Raw genomic sequence first — 21,228 nt, 5'->3', positions numbered from 1 at the left:
TGCGCCTAATCCGGAGTGGAGTGCGCAGCTGGATGCTGGTGCAGCGCACTGGCTTCATTGTGCCTACCCGGTTTTTGGAACTGGAAAAAAACGCCTCAGGTTCCGGTCCAAAAAAACTCAGTGTGAACTTACCCTAAGGGACCCATATGGTGTCACTTCCAAATATGAGGACACCAGTACTACAAACATTATATTAGAGTACCGGGGCCCGGTCCAGGTTTTGCACTGAGACCCAGAAGCTTCATGTTACACCTCTGTTCGAAATCCCATTCACTTACATTATACTGGACATTTGTTGCCATGCCAAAATCCTGCAACAAACACACCGTGTGTGAATGTACCCTACGAGTCCGTAGACTCGTGCTCCATGGCTCCTGTTTTTCATGCCCATGATCCATCGTGGTTTTTTTTACGATCTGCCCCTCCCTATTGATTTATTTTAATTTGCCAGGATTATGTGCTAGATAGAGCAGTCCATGAAGATCGATGACAACCTGATGAAAATGAAGCAAATTTTAAGTTTTTGTAAAGCTGAGAGCTGCCCGAGGCCGCACCTTATGACACTGTGTAATATCCAGTGTCAGGGTCGGGTCTTGCACAATCGAATCATGAAAAATAAAATCGCACCGTGTTCCTTTTTGGTTTATTTCGAGAAAATACAGTCTGTGCTTTCTCCTGAGCTCTCACAATTGTATTTGGAGCTGGGCCATATTTACAGAAAAACTGCCAAGTGGTCCCATCTATCCTCGGTGCGATGTCGGAGAGCTGCGCGTTCATCATGGAAAGTATCGTGGACGGTTCGCAGTGTTTACTAACAGGTGATCAGATGTGAGTTACACTTGTCCTAATGAATCTCCATCCGCTAATATTACCAGTAAATACCAGTCCTCTACCGGCAGGCCTTTACACTCTTCAGCTCTTTCTCGGTGCCCTGATTTTTTTTTGGGCAACTATTTCCGCCCTCTATACTTCATTGTTTGCTTAGATATGCAGAGATACTTGCCTATGTCTGTGTTCTCAGAAGTTTGCCATTCAGGAGTCTGGGTAAGAAAGTTGCCACCATCTGCAGGATTTATGTCTGATTGGTGGGAACCCATAGTTGGTCACCCCGCAGATCAGCTATTTGGTAATGCACAGAGCAGGAAGTCGCTGGCTCCGTACACGCGCCTCTACTGCAGCTCAGATACTTAGGAGCTGAGTTGTAGTAACGGTTCCCGGCCACTATGCAGTGTACAGAGCTATCTGTTTCCAGCTCCGTGCACTGTATAATATGGGCTTCAGAGGCAACCCTGAACAGCTGGTCTGTGCGAAGGATGGGCGTGGGCCTCCAACTTATCAAATCTTTATGGCCTATCGTAAAGGTAGGCCATAAAAAAAAAAAAATTCCCAGGAAAACCCTTCATCAACAGATATTGTGTATGACTGAGGATTTTTCCAAGAGTTCTTAAGGATAGATCATCCATATGTAACTCTTGGCAAACCCCTTTAAGGATATGCCTTCTACAAAACTGAAACGCTGTAGAATTTCTACACAGAATTTCAGTGCTGAAAACATTCAGCATTGGATGAGATGCAGACGGGGAACACACAGAACATATGTGGAAACTGACCTGTGTGCAATGAAATATCTGCAGCCAAAAATCAAGTATTACACAGCTCACATTTACGCAATGGTCTGTGTATGTAATACACTGATGTGCTGGGTCCTCCAGACACTATATGTAGCAATGTTCACTTTGGCTTAGAGTTAACCTATATCACAGAGCTCAGCTTCTCTCCTCTATCCAATAACCTATACAGTCCTATGAAAAAGTTTGGGCACCCCTATTAATCTTAATCATTTTTAGTTCTAAATATTTTGGTGTTTATAACAGCCATTTCAGTTTGATATATCTAATAACTGATGGACACAGTAATATTTCAGGATTGAAATGAGGTTTACTGTACTAACAGAAAATGCGCAATATGCATTAAACCAAAATTTGACCGGTGCAAAAGTATGGGCACCTCAACAGAAAAGTGACATTAATATTTAGTAGATCCTCCTTTTGCAAAGATAACAGCCTCTAGTCGCTTCCTGTAGCTTTTAATCAGTTCCTGGATCCTGGATAAAAGTATTTTGGACAAACAATTCAAGTTCAGTTAAGTTAGATGGTCGCCGAGCATGGACAGCCCGCTTCAAATCATCCCACAGATGTTCAATGATATTCAGGTCTGGGGACTGGGATGGCCATTCCAGAACATTGTAATTGTTCCTCTGCATGAATGCCTGAGGATTTGGAGCGGTGTTTTGGATCATTGTCTTGCTGAAATATCCATCCCCGGCGTAACTTCAACTTCGTCACTGATTCTTGAACATTATTCTCAAGAATCTGCTGATACTGAGTGGAATCCATGCGACCCTCAACTTTAACAAGATTCCCGATGCCGGCATTGGCCACACAGCCCCAAAGCATGATGGAACCTCCACCAAATTTTACAGTGGGTAGCATGTGTTTTTCTTGGAATGCTGTTTCTTTTTGGACGCCATGCATAACGCCTTTTTTTTTTATAACCAAACAACTCAATTTTTGTTTCCAAAATGAAGCTGCCTTGTCCAAATGTGCTTTTTCATACCTCAGGCAACTCTATTTGTGGCGTACGTACAGAAACGGCTTCTTTCTCATCACTCTCCCATACAGCTTCTCCTTGTGCAAAGTGCGCTGTATTGTTGACCGATGCACAGTGACACCATCTGCAGCAAGATGATGCTGCAGCTCTTTGGAGGTGGTCTGTGGATTGTCCTTGACTGTTCTCACCATTCTTCTTCTCTGCCTTTCTGATATTTTTCTTGGCCTGCCACTTCTGGGCTTAACAAGAACTGTCCCTGTGGTCTTCCATTTCCTTACTATGTTCCTCACAGTGGAAACTGACAGGTTAAATCTCTGAGACAACTTTTTGTATCCTTCCCCTGAACAACTATGTTGAACAATCTTTGTTTTCAGATCATTTGAGAGTTGTTTTGAGTAGCCCATGATGCCACTCTTCAGAGGAGATTCAAATAGGAGATCAACTTGCAATTGGCCACCTTTAAATACCTTTTCTTATGATTGGATACATCTGGCTATGAAGTTCAAAGCTCACTGAGGTTACAAAACCAATTTTGTGCTTCAGTAAGTCAGTAAAAAGTAGTTAGGGGAATTCAAATCAATAAAATAAGGGTGCCCATAGTTTTGCACCGGTCAAATTTTGGTTTAATGCATATTGCACATTTTCTGTTAGTACAATAAACCTCATTTCAATCCTGAAATATTACTGTGTCCATCAGTTATTAGATATATCAAACTGAAATGGCTGTTGCAAACACCATAATATTTAGAACAAAAAATGATTAAGATTAATAGGGGTGCCCAAACTTTTTCATAGGACTGTATATCACAGAGCTCAGCTTCTCTCCTCTATTATATAACCCTATATATCACAGAGCTCAGCTTCTCTCTGCTATCATATAACCCTATATATCACAGAGCTCAGCTTCTCTCTGCTATCATATAACCCTATATATCACAGAGCTCAGCTTCTCTCTGCTATCATATAACCCTATATATCACAGAGCTCAGCTTCTCTCCTCTATCCTATATATCACAGAGCTCAGTTTCTCTCCTCTATCATATAACCTATATATCACAGAGCTCAGCTTCTCTCCTCTATCATATAACCCTATATATCTCAGAGCTCAGCTTCTCTCCTCTATCATATAACCCTATATATCACAGAGCTCAGCTTCTCTCCTCTATCCTATAATCCTATATATCACAGAGCTCAGCTTCTCTCCTCTATCATATAACCCTATATATCACAGAGCTCAGCTTCTCTCCTCTATCCTATAATCCTATATATCACAGAGCTCAGCTTCTCTCCTCCTATCATATAACCCTATATATCACAGAGCTCAGCTTCTCTCCTCTATCATATAACCCTATATATCACAGAGCTCAGCTTCTCTCCTCTATCATATAACCCTATATATCACAGAGCTCAGCTTCTCTCCCTCTATCATATAACCCTATATATCACAGAGCTCAGCTTCTCTCCTCTATCATATAACCCTATATATCACAGAGCTCAGCTTCTCTCTTCTATCATATAACCCTATATATCAGAGCTCAGCTTCTCTCCTCTATCATATAACCCTATATATCACAGAGCTCAGCTTCTCTCCTCTATTATATAACCCTATATATCACAGAGCTCAGCTTCTCTCTGCTATCATATAACCCTATATATCACAGAGCTCAGCTTCTCTCTGCTATCATATAACCCTATATATCACAGAGCTCAGCTTCTCTCTGCTATCATATAACCCTATATATCACAGAGCTCAGCTTCTCTCCTCTATCATATAACCCTATATATCACAGAGCTCAGCTTCTCTCCCTCTATCATATAACCCTATATATCACAGAGCTCAGCTTCTCTCCTCTATCATATAACCCTATATATCACAGAGCTCAGCTTCTCTCCCTCTATCATATAACCCTATATATCACAGAGCTCAGCTTCTCTCCTCTATCATATAACCCTATATATCACAGAGCTCAGCTTCTCTCCTCTATCCTATAATCCTATATATCACAGATCTCAGCTTCTCTCCTCTATCATATAACCCTATATATCACAGAGCTCAGCTTCTCTCCTCTATCCTATAATCCTATATATCACAGAGCTCAGCTTCTCTCCTCCTATCATATAACCCTATATATCACAGAGCTCAGCTTCTCTCCTCTATCATATAACCCTATATATCACAGAGCTCAGCTTCTCTCCCTCTATCATATAACCCTATATATCACAGAGCTCAGCTTCTCTCCTCTATCATATAACCCTATATATCACAGAGCTCAGCTTCTCTCCTCTATCATATAACCCTATATATCACAGAGCTCAGCTTCTCTCCCTCTATCATATAACCCTATATATCACAGAGCTCAGCTTCTCTCCTCTATCATTTAACCCTATATATCACAGAGCTCAGCTTCTCTCTTCTATCATATCCTGCTCTCGAATTGGCTAGCAGAATTTGCCTCATAGGTTTTCTTTAAATCCGGAGTGAACATATATATATATATTTGGGCACCTGTTACAAGCCGTGTCACCATTTCTCTCACACACATATATGGCAGGATTTTCTATTGGCAGCCATATTTAATGTCATTCACTCCTTGACATCTCACCGGGACTTTCACTCTTTGAATTTTTTTTTTTTTTTTTTTGACCTTGTCATTTTTATTTTTGGATCTTGAGAACTGGGAGGTTTAATGCCAGATACTCGTAAATGCGATGACTGGTCCTCGTACCCAATTTCATCCTCTGTGCCTAAAGGCTTTTGTGCTTTAAATAGGGGACTAGACTAAATCCGTCCTATCTGAAAATAGCTTTTCATGGAAATGTATTTTAATGATGTGACAATTTTATTGCTCTTGGAACTTTTTGTACGCAGAAAATAGATTGAGTAGTGACACAGATTCCACTTTTGGACATGTTAGTCGGACGGCCATTTTCTCAGACGTTCGTGAGATCTATAGTCTTAAATAAATGGTTGCCCCATCAAAGTGTGGGGGGTCTTTGCAGCACCACTTTGTTGTGGCTATAGAGGGGGTTATCGGGCCAGGAGCCTCTCTTTATGACGGATCTATAGACCGGGTTGGTCCAGTTTGGAATAACTGGTGGCCAGTCAGTTCATTGACTCCTTTTGGCTTAGAATGGTCCCCCTTTCGTATACATGTTTCACATGATTTAGGGTTTAGAAGTGTATCAAGCAACTTTTTGGCAAAATTATAAAGATTGTGTAGTTTGCATCCTAATAAATCTGTTGCTGATTCTTCGTCGACATCTTTATCAATTTTGACGACAAGTCTGGAGTCCATCATTTTATTGGTTTGGCTGAGGCCCTGTATTGTGTATCGATCTTCGTTTACATGATCCCGTCTTCTCCAGTCGCATCCGGAGCTGCAGTGAAAACTTTGCTGCGGTGGTATTGTCTGTTCCGGGTGCACATGCCTATTACTTGACGCAGATCTTTTCATGGTTACACCGCCCTACAATAAATCTCGTGCACATTAACCTCAAAGTGCAGCCTGTCCCCGGGCCAGCGGATCCTGTTTTCTCCCCTGTCATACAGTGAAAAATCAAGTAAGTTTAGAGCAAAGCAAGATGTGGAACAAACCCGAAATATTTCCTCCCAATCTGTATTACACCCCGGAGAATTGCTTACATTTTTCCCATGGATCTGAGCGGACTGTCGGCAGGGTTTTATTTTAGCATATTTAGATTTTTTCCCCCTTTAAAAATTCTGCTTAGCGAGTTAGTTTGACACTTTTGTTAGAGATGCGGGTTGTGGTCTTTGGCAAATGCAATGTTTTTGACAGGCCAATAGATATTTGGATAAAAGTTAGATCGCTATGTAGGTAGGTGTATGTAGCAACACGTCAACTTAGCAACTAACATGCAGATAATACTTGTGAATAAGTTACAAAAAATTCCATTGACGTCGGTCACCAGCCCCGCAGATAGATAGGGTCACTGGAATCAGATGGTATTTTTTCCTAGAGAATTGGTGATTCTGTTCTCAAGATACTACTGTTTTTGTTAATATAAAGGTGAGCTCTGAGTAGCAACGAGGGCGTTGTCACCTTTTTGGAGCAATGACCCATACCAAAAACATCAATATCTCGGCAACAGAGCCATCGAGTCACAGGGGGAAGACTTAGATAGGTAGGTCAGGGTCATCTGAGTTCTGGTGTCTGCCTCCTTTTAAGGCATGGGACAATGCAACGATTACTCTGGGTCTGCCCCCTCCTTGCACCCTTGGCAACTTGTTGGTTCTTCTAGGGTAATAAATCGATGTTTTTGTAATACAAGAGTCACTCAAGTCCACCGGAGATTGGTGTTGCTTGAACAGAGCGCCTCTCCATTCTGGTTCATAGAAGAAAAAGTTAGTGTGCCCTTCTATGGTATCCATTTGCCCTAATTGGGAATATAGACAGGGGTGTCTTCATGAAAAATAATAGCAAGATATTTTATTTATTTTTAAAGCCCTAATTTACCACTAAATGGTGGCCCTAGGCCTACACTTCATCTCAGTGGTGCACATAATGACATACAGGTTTCATACAGTTTTGGACCATTGCTCCAAAAAATTACGCCAAAACCGTCCCTGTAAGATTATTACTCCACCCTTTATTCCTTCAGGTCAGTAGACTTATCTTCTGGCCTTTCCTCCAGGTCAGTAGACTTCTCTTCTGCCTTTCCTTCAGTTCAGTAGATTTATCTTCTGGCCTTTCCTTCAGTTCAGTAGATTTATCTTCTAGCCTTTCCTTCAGGTCAGTAGACTTCTCTTCTGGCCTTTCCTTCAGGTCAGTAGACTTCTCTTCTGGCCTTTCCTTCAGGTCAGTAGACTTCTCTTCTGGCCTTTCCTTCAGGTCAGTAGACTTCTCTTCTGGCCTTTCCTTCAGGTCAGTAGACTTCTCTTCTGGCCTTTCCTTCAGGTCAGTAGACTTCTCTTCTGGCCTTTCCTTCAGGTCAGTAGACTTCTCTTCTGGCCTTTCCTTCAGGTCAGTAGACTTCTCTTCTGGCCTTTCCTTCAGGTCAGTAGACTTCTCTTCTGGCCTTTCCTTCAGGTCAGTAGACTTCTCTTCTGGCCTTTCCTTCAGGTCAGTAGACTTCTCTTCTGGCCTTTCCTTCAGGTCAGTAGACTTCTCTTCTGGCCTTTCCTTCAGGTCAGTAGACTTCTCTTCTGGCCTTTCCTTCAGGTCAGTAGACTACTCTTCTGGCCTTTCCTTCAGGTCAGTAGACGTCTCTTCTGGCCTTTCCTTCAGGTCAGTAGACGTCTCTTCTGGCCTTTCCTTCAGGTCAGTAGACTTCTCTCCTGGCCTTTTTCAGGTCAGTAGACTTCTCTTCCAAGCTTTCTTTCACTTAACTTTTTGGCTCTCTGTTGTTCTTATACCTCGACCAGTTAATATGTATGTTCCTCAGGTATGTTGAGCTCTCCTTGGATTAGATTGTTTGTGAAGACTTTAATTTCTTATGAGATGAATTTCTTTGGTCGATCATTGTGACGTACGTGAAATTACGCTACGTCAAATATCTCGCTGCAGAGGAGAAGCCTGGACGGGTCTGTCCCAGCATGGGATGAATTCCTATCATTCCTAACATTTTGAGAGTGACAAGTTAAAGACTGGGATCTCTAGTCAGCTGCATTCCCAGTTTCAGGTCACTAGAAGACTTCCGGCCTAGTGTCCTCCAGCCTGAGAGGGCCCAAGAGATACATTCCAGCTGTCCCTCCAATGTAAACATGAACCGGCCTCCAAAGTTTATAGCACATTTTATAGGCATGCTTAAAGGTTTGTTTGCCCTGTGTAATGTGCAGTTAATGTATAGTCCTCTACGCCTGTCTGCCATGTGTACTAATGAAGTGACCTGATATTTACTAGTCCTCTTCTGTCAGTGACCCACAGGGTGACCATTTTTTTTATCCACCTACTTTTGAGGCTTTTTGAGTAGATTGTTAGTGGGTTACAAGGTTATCCAGCAAACTCCAATCCAAACCAATTTCCGTAGAAGATTGGGTTGCTCCACTTATGTGGAGCCTCAAAGATGGGAGGAGAGGACTTGGACTGTGGATTTTGAAGAAGTTTGGGTGCCTATCTGACAAACTGCTCCATAGCTAGCCAAAGTGGCTGCCTCATTTTGGCCATTTTTTGTAAAAATGTTAATGGGTACTGTGTATCCGAGCATTATGTCATCTGATATGGTCTGGGTGGATTTGGAGCCATTGTGATATCTTTGAATATATTCAACACCTCCAAAGCAAGTTTCGAGGGGGAGAGCCATTGATTCCAGGCATTTTTGGCAGTGGCTTAAGTCGAGGGGGATCTAAAGATCAAGCATGTTGAAATCTGACATGCCCAGTCCTTTTTTTGTGCACTTTGATTTAAGGAGAAAGTCTAGTGACCCCATACATTTTAGATGGTTGGCCAATCCCGCTGACATGAGAGGGGTCGATTTACATTGACTAAAGGGAGTCTCTCACCATAGCTCTTCATATCAACCTAGCCCTACAGATGACTTGGGGTATGTTCACACAGTTTTTTGGAGCGGATTTTGACACGGAATCCACCTCAAATTCAGCTTCCATTGGCTTCAGTGGGAGCCACTCACTACTTTTTTTCCACTAGCTAGTAGCGGAACCATTCTTTGGGCCTAATCCAGAGTGGCATGCCATGAATGGATGCCGGCATACTGTCACGACTAGCCGTGCGGAAGTGTTCATATGTGGAATGCAAATTCCGGCATGTGAACATACTCTTATGGCTTGTTCACACGGGCACAGAGGGGCGGATAATGGTGGTCTATGGAGACCGTCAGGCTACTTTTTTTTTCCATGAGCGGCAAAAGAAGTGGGCTGCCCTTTCTTCAGGCAGATTCTGTCCGCCTGGCGGCAGCAACCTTCTGGGTCGGCCCATTCATTTGAGCCTACTACGGAGGGGGAAGCCGCGACTGTCGGAAGTCACGACAATCGTGGCAGGCGGGTTTTGGCCCTAGAGTGATGCGGCTCCCCGTGTCACTCTCGGTGCCAAAATCTGCCATTATGTCCCCCGTGTGAACTAAGCCATAGGGTCACCTGAACCAAACAGCATTTCCACCTTGTGAATCGCTGCTTCCATTGCCGAGGTATCAGCTTTTTTTTTTCTTCTTCATAAATATATGCTCTTTGGAGCATTGAGGGTATTGCTACGTGTCTCTTTGGAGCAACTGTACAACCCTTATTGCTCCAAAAGCATTGACAAAAATGGCAATATCGGCAGCAATTTCTCTGCAAGAGAGGCAGCAATTCACAAGTGGAAAACTTAAATTTCACTCTGCTGGGCTAGGCTGATATACTGGGCCCTAATGACAGACCCCTTTTCACTGTAGACTATCCTTCGCTGGTGACATTATTGAGGTGGGAAGAAGCTAACTTTTCCTCCTAAGTGGATTCAATAGAAATTATAGCTCTAAATAGATAGAAAGGTAATAAATATTTTTGCAATATTTTGTTTTTGATTTCATAACCTGTAAGGGGTTAATTTCCTGAGTGGTCTGGAGGTTAATGTAGAAGTAACAGCTCTAAAGAGTCTCCTGGGGCGGGAGGTGCGGGGCCTGTTTTTCCTCAGTCACGTTATTGTTGTGTGTCCGTACAGGCATCTCTTGTCTTGAAGCTTTGAGACTTTGCTCCGTAAAAGATTTTTTTTTTTTTTTTTTTTTTTTTATTTCTTAGCAGCTTGTGGTGAAGCTCCAAATAAACTAGTCCCTTATGAAAACAGGCCGCTTGCCGTGGCGCAATGCGCAGCGGTCGCGAGCGCCTCAGGTAACTCTGCAGATTATCTGACCACATGTTTATAATAACGCCTTCATGTATCAGACAAGTGGCATTCTCTGTTCTCCGTACACATGTATCGCTTTAGGACAGCGAGGTGCAAAAACAATGGGTCATTTTAGTAACAGGTTCACCCTTGAGACCTCCACTGCCAAAATCCCTGAAATATTGGCTTCTAATATGAATGCTCTAGTTAGACAGGGCTCGTATTGGTGCTGCTCAGTATTTGCTGGATGTTTTTTGGCAATGTTTTTTTATTTATAGTTATTTTACTAGCGAGACCGTTTTTGATGGAACTCAACATGGAGGTTGTTTCTGCCATCTTGGAGAACTAAGTACAGATCCTCTGTGGATGTAGGCTTGCTCCAATCCTTCTGTCTCTTCCTGTAATCCAAGACAGACTGGATGATGATGAGATCAGGGCTCTGTGGGGGCCGTATCATCACTTCCAGGACTCCTCCTCCAAAGAGTGAAGGTCACACCAAATATTGATGGAATTTTGTTGATGAAAGTCCATTCCATGCAACACGCATTGGTGACAAAAACAAGGGAATTCTACAAGCCCCATTCACAGTAATAGGACCGTGGCAGAGGTTTATGCAACAAATCTGCTGTGTGTGAATATGCCTTTTATAGTTTGTGATTCCAGCTGGGTGCGCAGTCAGCATATCTTGGAGATGTGGAAATCCCCAAACCAAAACATAAGGCTACGATGCCCTAGATGAACTTGACAGATACGTGTCATTTAACGGTAGTAAATAGGTTTATTGTACTGTAAGCTTCCCAGCCCTAGTTCTGTGCTGTATACTCAAGGGGTTTTCCCTGGAACGTAACCAGATTAGATTTGTTGACTATTAAGTTAAACAGTTTTGCAAATATAAATAATTAAAAATTTTGCTGAATTTTGCAGATTTTCTGAAAACATTTTAGGCCCCGTTCACCTCTGCGTTTGGACCGTTCCGTTCCCTTGTCCACATGACAAATTAATAGAGAAACGACCTGCAAGTAGCACTTTTCTCTCTACATTTTAACCACACGAACCCCATTTGTAGTGCTTCCCAAAGTGGTCCAGGTGGATCCCCCAGGGGTCTCAGCTGCGACAAAATTTCCATCGTTAGATCTAATCTTCACATTTTTTGACGAGTTTTGGGAATATGGTAGAAATGTAGCAGCAGGGGGTCCACCGAAACCAGTAAAATTTTGAAAGTGGTCTACGAGAAACAAAAGTTTGGGAACCTCTGGTCTATGGGGTATGTGGGTTTTCCAAGGTAACCGCTTTTTATGCGGATTAGGTTTCCATTTGGGGAAGGTCCCCAAGCAGATATGAACTGGGCCTTAGTGGTGATGGTCTTTGGTCTTGATTGGTTACCAATGGATAAGACCATGAATTAGGGGAAGGCAATGCAGGCGAAGTGTTAATCCCGTGTTGTTGTTAATGTTTTTTTCAGCAAGGTAACAAGGGAATATTTCTTGTTCCTTGATTTATGGACTCCGCGTTCACAGGGCAAATAAGTAAAAGTCTGAAATAAAAAGGATTAACGTGAACCTTTCCTCCTGTCCTGGGGTTACTTGACGTCTGAGACTAAGGTAGTATTGACTCACAAGTGATTTAATGAGAAACCCGGGGTGATAATGAGTGGCCTGAGGAAGTGTTTGACTGAATGGAACAGTTATAAGCCGGGACGGTTCTGGCTCCAAACCAATCTGCCGTATAAAGAATGTGACCAAACCTGAAATAGCAGTGCATGTCTCCACTTTACAGGGGTGTTGTTTTCTCACTTTTAGAGTTTGTAAATATGTGTAGACTGTACCTGCCGCACATTTCCATATGCACATGTTACGGGATGTTGCCTGTGTTGACGGGCCTGTTATAGGCAATGTTGAAATCCATGAACTGTAGTGGACATGGGGGCACAGCTCTCCATAGGGCATTACGGCCCATTTATTTTAACAGATGGGTTTCACAGGTGGTGTCTTATAGACTTGATGTGGAATGATTGGCTTTCTCATTGCTGACATTTCCTTCTAATGTTCCATGACTTCTATGGCCTCGTTCGCACGGGGAGCGGATTGGCGGACTTTGACCCATAGCTGGTCATGGACGCATCTTCTTGATAGGTCAGTATATTTAATTTTAAGCCTAAATTTATATTAACAAAAAACTGATATTGTTTCCTGAGGATGGGAATAACCGGACAAACCGCTGCTAAGATTGAGCAAAACTGCTGAGTGATGTTTGACAGTTTGTGCTAGTTCGGCAGTTTATCCTTAGCAACAAGGCTTTTCAGTAAGGTTGTTAAGCGATCCATCCCTAACAACAAGTCTGTCTTAGATAAGGTCTTAAGCTGTTAAAAAATAAAAGAAAAAGATTGTCATAAAAAGAACAGGCAAGGAAATTTACCAGGACTGAGACCTCTCTCTTCTGACATATTTTTTTTAAATTGTTTCTTATATGAATCTGTTCACTCAATGACCTAACACTTACATCCTCTATTATCAGAACCTCCCACGCTCGTATACAAGACTTCTCCCGAGCTGCACCACTTCTATGGAATGCTCTACCCCGGACAATCAGATTAATTCCCAATTTTTACAGTTTCAAGCATAAACTAAAGACGCATCTTTTCAGACAGGCCTATCACAATTACTAATGTAAACCCTTCTGTACTATAATTAGAATCCCCAAAATTTAACCTTCCTCTGTCCCCGCTCCCACATTACCCCACATGATATGATGCCATTTCAGGCTAACTCTATATTTCCAAGCTCCATCCTCAAAGGACACGACTAGTGACAGCTCATAAAGTTTTATGTTTGTGTAATGACAGTAATCTTTACAACATTGTCTGACCTCTGTATAAGCAATGCCGCCCCTGCTACCTCTTGTGTCACCCCCTCTACCTCATAGATTGTAAGCTCTTGCGAGCAGGGCCCTCAGTCCCATTGTGTGAAATGACTTTCTTTGTAATGTATCTTTTTGTTTGTATTTGAACCCTACAAATTGTACAGCGCTGCAGAATATGTTGGCGCTATATATATAAAATTTATTATGAATGAATTTTTGGTTGTAATGGAGATCAAAACATGTTGGATTAAAGGGATCCTATCATTTAAACACATTTTTTTTCTTCCTACCACGTCGGAATAGCCTTAAGAAAGGCTATTCTTCTCCTACCATTTGTTGTCTTCTCCGTGCCACCGTTCGCCTAAAATCCCGGTTTTAGTCAGTATGTAAATGAGTTCTCTTGCAGCACTGGGGGCGTCCCCAATGCCAGAGAGCTCTCCAGCGCCGCCTCCATCTTCGTCAGGAACGTCATCTTCCTGTGTCTTCTTCTGGCACAGGTGGTGAAACTTGTAGGCCTTGGGCAGAGCCGTTTGCGCATGCCTACAGGCCACAAGAAAATGGTTGCTTACTTACTGTGTTAGCGGCCACTTTTCTTGTGGCCGCGGGCATGCGCACTAGGCTCTGCCCAAGGCCTACAAGTTTCACCACCTGCGCCGGAAGAATGCACAGGAAGATGACGTTCCAGACGAAGATGGAGGTGGCGCTGGAGAGTTCTTTGGCAGCATTGGGGACGCCCCCAGTGCTGTGAGAGAACTCATTTGCATTCTAGCGAAAACTGGTATTTCAAGTGAATGGCGGCGCAGAGAAGACATCTAAAGGTAGGACAAGAATAGCCTTTCTTAAGGCTATTCCGACGTGGTAGGGAGAAAAAAATGTGTTTCAATGATAGGATCCCTTTAAACGTGTTGTAGTTTCGGATAGATGTATGATATAAGGAACAAGTAAAATGGTTGGATAAGTAAATCTGAAGAGGTGAGCCATGATCGATATGTTCTTTTGTTCTCCGTTCTTTTCAGTGACCCATATATTGAAAAATGAACTTTCTCCCTTTTATTCTGTATATTTTTTGATATTGAGATCCAGCCGAGGAGATGGTGGTTGTTGGGAGAGATGAAGGAAATAGTTAGCATATTTTGGACCTGGATCATAAGGCAAGGCCTGGTGTCTTGGAATACGATTTTTTAAGGTTCTATGGACTAGGTGTGGCAAAAGAAAAACATGGCTTCTCCTCTGTGGATTAGTGCGCCTTTACTTGTAAATTCCTGTCAGAGACTTAAAGTGGACGGGTCCCCATAAAAGCAGGCATCTGTATATACAAGGCTTCTGTCATATCATTGTTTCTTGGGAGAGTTATCGGGCAGAATATTTGGTGAAGTTCGTCACAATCAGTGGAGCAGCGCCTTTTGGAGGTTACAAAGGAGTGGAGATGGTGAAATGTTCTTCTTAATCGGTTCTGGATTTCCCATAGTCTGTATGTGTCCGGGCGGTACACTATTCACTCTGCAAGGACGTAACCGGACAAAATGGTGGAACCACAGCCAACGCTCCTATAAAGAAGGCAAGGACGGTTCATTATCGTCCCTGCCTCCCAAGAAGCGCTAAATATATCGGCCCAGATACAGGAGAAACTAGCAGAAAAACAAAAATACACAAAACCCTGTCCCCAAAGGTCTATTATTGCTGTATGGGGGGCACGATGTAATAAAACATTAAAGGTACTCTAGATAAGGCTAGAGCTGTCGTCCCGCTGGTGTGAGGCTAGGGTCCCACCCCTTATTATCTGTAAAGCATGGACCTCACACGTCTGAATGCAATCAAAGCACCATTTAATGCGCTTTCCCTCTGCAAACAGCAGCTTTCATTTTGTTGCTCGTTACGGCCGAATTGGCGCATAGTCAGCTTAACGTTTTTTGACTATATTGGCAACCTATTGCGGACCCTATCCTGGGACTCTGGAGAGTCTGATGAAGGTGAATCCTGACCGAAAACGTTTACATATCTCTACTGTTCACGATAAATGGTGCTTTGATTGCATTCAGACGTGTGAGGTCCATATTTTACATGACATTAAAGTTATCTGGTTTCTATCCTTAGGATAGGCCATCAATATTAGATCTGCGGGGGTCTGACGACTATGGAGTAGTGTTGCAGGATCTACACCCGCCACTACAGTTTGTGCAGCGAGAGAACAGCACTGTCCATACCATGAACCGTACTGTCTCGGTAACTGTGATCTGCAGGGGATAGGCCATCAATGTTAGAAACCGGATAAGGGTCAGTGCACACGGAATCCGTCCGGGGAAAAAAAACAAAACCTCCCTTCACTCGTGGAAAAACTAACTTATTGAAGTCAATGGGAGGCTTTTTTCCTGCGTGGATTCTGACGCAGAATCCGCGCCCAAATACTCCGTGTGCATTGAACCTAACCCCTTTCATTATGGTCGTGCTTTTGTTTTTTCTTTTCCTTTTTTTGTGGTTACGGACTGTGCATGCACCGTAGGGGTAAGGTAAGGGGCACTATTCCAATAACTAGTTTGATATATATTTTTTGTTTTTGTTAGTGCTCAAATTATAATAAAAACTATAGAAAGTGGAGACCATCAGAGAATTTCTAGGCACTTTGGGTATCTGAATCTTCAGGATTTGGCCTGCCTTAGTTCAGACTAAACAACTTCCGTGAATTACCCATGGTTTTTATACTTGCTAAATATGGCTTGATATGGGGAGGTAAATGTACAAATGTTAAATCCCTGGTGTAATATAACAGACATGGAGCAGGAGATAATTCCATAAATTCTGACGTTGCTGTATAAGCTGCTTGACTTTAGCCGGGTTTATAACGTCAGTGAAGAAAACTTTAAATCATCTGGGAATCTTTTTCTTGCCAAGTCGCATAGTATTCTTCTCGGATGTATACACAAAAGTATTACCCGGCAAACTTTAGGCTTATGCAGCTTTCTAAACTTGGAATTTATGTGGATTCGGTAGGTAAAAGATCATCAAAAAGGATAGAAGGGGCTAAAAAATTTTTTTGAATTCCATTTTTTGTTGGCCTACTAAAAAACTGAATTGACAGAACAAGAAGTTTCCTTCCCTCAGTATTCCGTAAGTATTGGGTCACCCTACTGTAGTGTATACATGGTGGTTTCCTTCCCTTGGTATTCCGTAAGTATTGGGTCACCCTACCATAGTATATACATGGTGGTTTCCTTCCCTCAGTATTCAGTAAGTTTTGGGTCACCCTACCGTAGTATATACATGGTGGTTTCCTTCCCTCAGTATTCAGTAAGTATTGGGTCACCCTACCGTAGTATATACATGGTGGTTTCCTTCCCTTGGTATTCAGTAAGTATTGGGTCACCCTACCGTAGTATATACATGATGGTTTCCTTCCCTCAGTATTCCATAAGTATTGGGTCAACCTACCGTAGTATATACATGATGGTTTCCTTTCCTCAGTATTCCATAAGTATTGGGTCACCCTACCGTAGTATATACATGGTGGTTTCCTTCCCTCAGTATTCAGTAAGTTTTGGGTCACCCTACCGTAGTATATACATGGTGGTTTCCTTCCCTCAGTATTCAGTAAGTATTGGGTCACCCTACCGTAGTATATACATGGTGGTTTCCTTCCCTTGGTATTCAGTAAGTATTGGGTCACCCTACCGTAGTATATACATGGTGGTTTCCTTCCCTTGGTATTCAGTAAGTATTGGGTCACCCTACCGTAGTATATACATGGTGGTTTCCTTCCCTCAGTATTCAGTAAGTATTGGGTCACCCTACTGTAGTACGTTCTTGGTGGCTTTTATTGGACTTCAGTATCGGCACCTCGACGCCTCGTATGAAGAAAGTCTTCAAAAGGTTTGCGAAGGAGCTTAAAAAGCCCAAGAAAGTGTGTAAGCCTATTAGTTTAAGTGTTAAACGGGATGTAATTTAGCAAATTGATGCGCTTAACTAATGAGCTTAATGAGACGGCACTAAATAGCCACATTATGGAGTCATTAATGAGTGGGAATGAATAGTAGGGGATTTTGTGGTGGTGACATTTTGTTAATTCCGTTTTACTTTTGCAAAAATTCTTCATCCTGAGGGTCACGAATGCAAATAATTTCTTCATGGCAAGTAGTGGTAGTTTCATTTATAGATTATGATCAAGTGCTAAAGGAGATATCCAGGATTTAAGATGATGGCTTCCTTACAAAATCAGTACCACAAGTTGTCCATGCCATTGCCATGGACTTGCGGCCAAGGCTGTGGGGTCTGTAGGCCAAACGACCAACTCAGATTCTAATTCCTTTATTTATTTTTTTTCGCAATCTGACTCTGAGCAGTGGTCAGACAGAGGGGTAGAGTTCCCCTAAACTTGCGTTCACATCCAAAAATCAGCAGAGCCTTAGCCCTTAATGGGGATTCCTGAGCAGTAAGTGCAATTACACAGTCCAGCACATTAATGTGACCCCTTGTCAAAATCCAGAATAACCACCTTTGTCAGAGTGGACCGCTGCGAGATGTGCAGGAAGAGAGGGGATGTTGTGATGATGTCACTGGGATGTTGAGCCATGCTGACTCCAGTGCCGTGGCCAGCTGCGCTAGGTTACGTGGTTGAGCATCTGTGGCACGAACAACCCAATCCCACAGATTCTCGATTGGGGTCAAGTCAAGGTAGTACGGTAATCAAATCCTGGTGCTCCACGAACCACGCATGTACACTGCGAGCTTTATGACACGTCGCATTGTCCTGCTGGTAGATGCCATCATCCTGAGGAAAAACAATTCACATGTAGGGGTGAACATGGTCTGCAACGATAGATGCATACTTGTGCTGATCCATCGTGCCTTCCACAATGATGAGTGCACCCGGATGGCTGATGACACGTGCCTTCTGCGATTGGTTATTTAACGTTGACGTCAAAAGGAGGCGATGTTCACATTAATATGACTGGACTGTGTAGTTTTGGTGTCTGAGATGCTCTGTAATGGCAGAATCACCCCCTTCTTTGTTCCCATCTGACACTGCCCTCCTGATATCACAGAGCCTAAACAGCATATCAGACACCAAAACTAACAGCCCTGATAGCTCGGCAAAGGCAGAGGCTAGAGAACGAATTACAACTATGCCAGAATCGGTGGTGCAGCATCAAATAAAGGATGCAAAGAGCTGTACTTGGTGGTGAAAGGTCCTCTATAAGGGGATTGGTCTAAATCTAGTATCCAGTGTCCTAGCAGGGGGCTCTGTACATTTTTTTTTTTTTTTTTTAAATGTAGATTGTGAGCCCCATATAGGGGCATAATTTATTTTTTGTCCTATCAGTATGTCTTTGTAGAATGGGAGGAAATCCACGCAAACACGGGGAGAACATACAAACTTCTTGCAGATGTTGTTCATTGCAGGATTCAAACCCAGGACTCCAGCGCTGCAAGGCTGCAGTGCTAACCACTGAGCCACCGTGTTGCCTTTGGCTCTGTACATTTGTTTAGTAGCTGTGCCGCTGTGTCGCAGCTCAGATCCCATTCACTTCCATTCCATGTCTCCCACACTTCCCCCATACTCTGCTACTCTCTAGACCAGGGGTAGGGAACCTTCGGCTCTCCAGCTGCTGTGAAACTACAACTCCCAGCATGCTCCATTCACTTCCATGGGAGTTCCAAGAACAGCAGAGCAAGTATGCATGCTGGGAGTTGTAGTTTTGCAACAGCTGGAGAGCCGTACGTTCCCTACCCCTGCTCTAGCCCAACACTTAAGACACTCTTTCCCATCTTCAAAAGCAACCTAAGAACCTACCATAACCCTGCTTCCACCGTCTCAGCTCCCTTGAATTATTAATAATTAAAAATTAGGTAAATTTGTGATTTTAAGGTTTTGCGTTTCCTCTCTCGTCCAGTACGTTACGATTATTGGATTTTCTGGAACATACTTGCCAACACATTTGTTTTCTGCTATCGCCTTTGTTATGTTTCAGGCATGTTTCCTCTGATATGTATATCTGGGTTATACCAAGTGTTAGGAGAATTAAAAGTGACAGTAAGTGAGTATCTGTGCAGGAAATGGCGCGCAGCCGTCTCCACAGATGGCGAACAGGTTCATTACGGTCTATCTGTACATGTGTTTACACTTATTTCCCTCGTATGCGGTGGTCTGCAACTCCCTCACATCTACAGTCTATTTCATGCACCGCTAGGTGGGCGCTTACCTGAACGGGGCATTCCTTTATAGACTTTGTTAATGATGTCCCAGTGTTGTACCTGGGGAGTATATGACTTTTTGGACTCTAAAATGGTTTTTATATAACAAAATATATAATAATTGTGACATATTTATAAAAAAAAAAAAAAATCTAAATAGATCCTTAAAGGGAATGTGTCACCAGGAGTTACAACCTAATTTTTTTGACACCACTTTTTAAATAATAATATTAATTAATTATTATTATTTCATTTTTCAATGTCAAAAGTACTATCTATCATGCAGTTATCACTTTGGCCACAACTCTGTAGGGGTTTTCTTTGCAGTGGATGTCTCATTTACATCAATCCGTATTACTATAGAAGATAACACCTCTATAGATATCACTGCCCCCCCCCATTACATACACTATTGACAAGTGTATCTTTTGGTTCCTTTTTTCTTTGATGAATTCAGTGTATTTTCAGCAGTTTTCCTTCCTGTTTTTCGCTTTTGTACTTTGGCCTGTTTATCTGGATGACTGGTCTTGTGGAGTTTTCAGTATTTTGGTTAGCTTCGTCACTTGAGCTTGTTTGGCCGTCATCTCTAAAGGCAACAACAACATCTGATGTATCCGAGGTGGCCCAGACGTAATCCGGAACCACAGACTGGAATGGAAACTTACAGGCCAAGTGTCTTTAATCAAGCCTTCTATTTTCCTAGACTATGGCAACATGTACACAGGAATTTATGACATATGGCGGTACAGAGTACATTACTAGTCTGTGGTGTGAACCTGTGTGGCGCTACATGCCCTGCAAGGCATCACATTTTCTACTAGAAGTGCTTTTTGCAGGTCACACCTTTTCTGGGCTTGTACACCCAGGCCCCTCCTTCCCACCTCCAAAAACCCTGCTCCCCAATTCTTCCTGGCCTATACCCCCACCTCTTCCTGGCCTATACCCCCACCTCTTCCAGGCCTATCCGTCCCCCACTTCTTCCAGGCCTGCACCCCCCACCTCTTCAGGCCTATACCCTTGACCTCTTCCAGGCCTGCACCCACCACTTCTTCCAGGCCTACACCCCCCCCCTCTTCCAGGCCTGCACCCCCCACCTCTTCAGGCCTATACCCTTGACCTCTTCCAGGCCTGCACCCACCACTTCTTCCAGGCCTACACCCCCCCCCTCTTCCAGGCCTGCACCCCCCATCTCTTCCATGCCTGCACCCCCCACCTCTACCTGGCAGTTCCTGGATGACTACATTATTTTCATGTGCTAAATAACAATAATGAATACAAGTGTGAGCAAAGTTTTTGTAGCCTCAGTCTCTGTCACATGAATAATTGTATAATATTTTTGGTGTATAACATGTGTGTGGACATTCATGTGTTACACATTAGCGCTGCTTCCTTACTGATCTGATGAGTACAATGAATAGACCTGCCATGTCATCGCTCCTGCTTTTACTAATGGCTTTCCACAGGCTGCAGACGCTCCTTTGCTTGTATGTTTAGCAGAGCGCTCTGCCAGCGCTGTAAGTCGCCCACACGTCATTTGTTTGCACAGAGCGATAATAGGAAGAGTCCGGGGCTTACAGTTCTGTCATAGCACAGAGGAAGGAGAGCATGAAATCATTTCGGTGGCAGGCTTCCTGACATCTGCAGAAGAGACCGCCGGCTTCCTGCTTCCCCACATATCTCTACACAAGCCCCATGCTATAGAAGACGACTCCATATCATCCCCTCCACCGCTCCATATCGCTTTTCTTTCATGAACACACTCTGTTTTATCTAGAAATGTGTTTTTCTGAAACTTTGGTTC

At 43.0% G+C, this 21,228-nt stretch overlaps 1 protein-coding gene across 5 annotated transcripts in view; it reads left to right on the top strand.

Moving 5' to 3' along the window:
- ROCK2 (Rho associated coiled-coil containing protein kinase 2) overlaps positions 1-21,228 on the top strand; it is a 120,589-nt gene that overhangs the window by 31,758 nt on the left and 67,603 nt on the right. The window lies entirely within an intron of this gene.

This window comes from Leptodactylus fuscus, chromosome 3, assembly GCF_031893055.1.
Source record: "Leptodactylus fuscus isolate aLepFus1 chromosome 3, aLepFus1.hap2, whole genome shotgun sequence".
Lineage (NCBI taxonomy): Eukaryota > Metazoa > Chordata > Amphibia > Anura > Leptodactylidae > Leptodactylus > Leptodactylus fuscus.
This window is presented reverse-complemented; position numbering and strand designations above follow the sequence as displayed.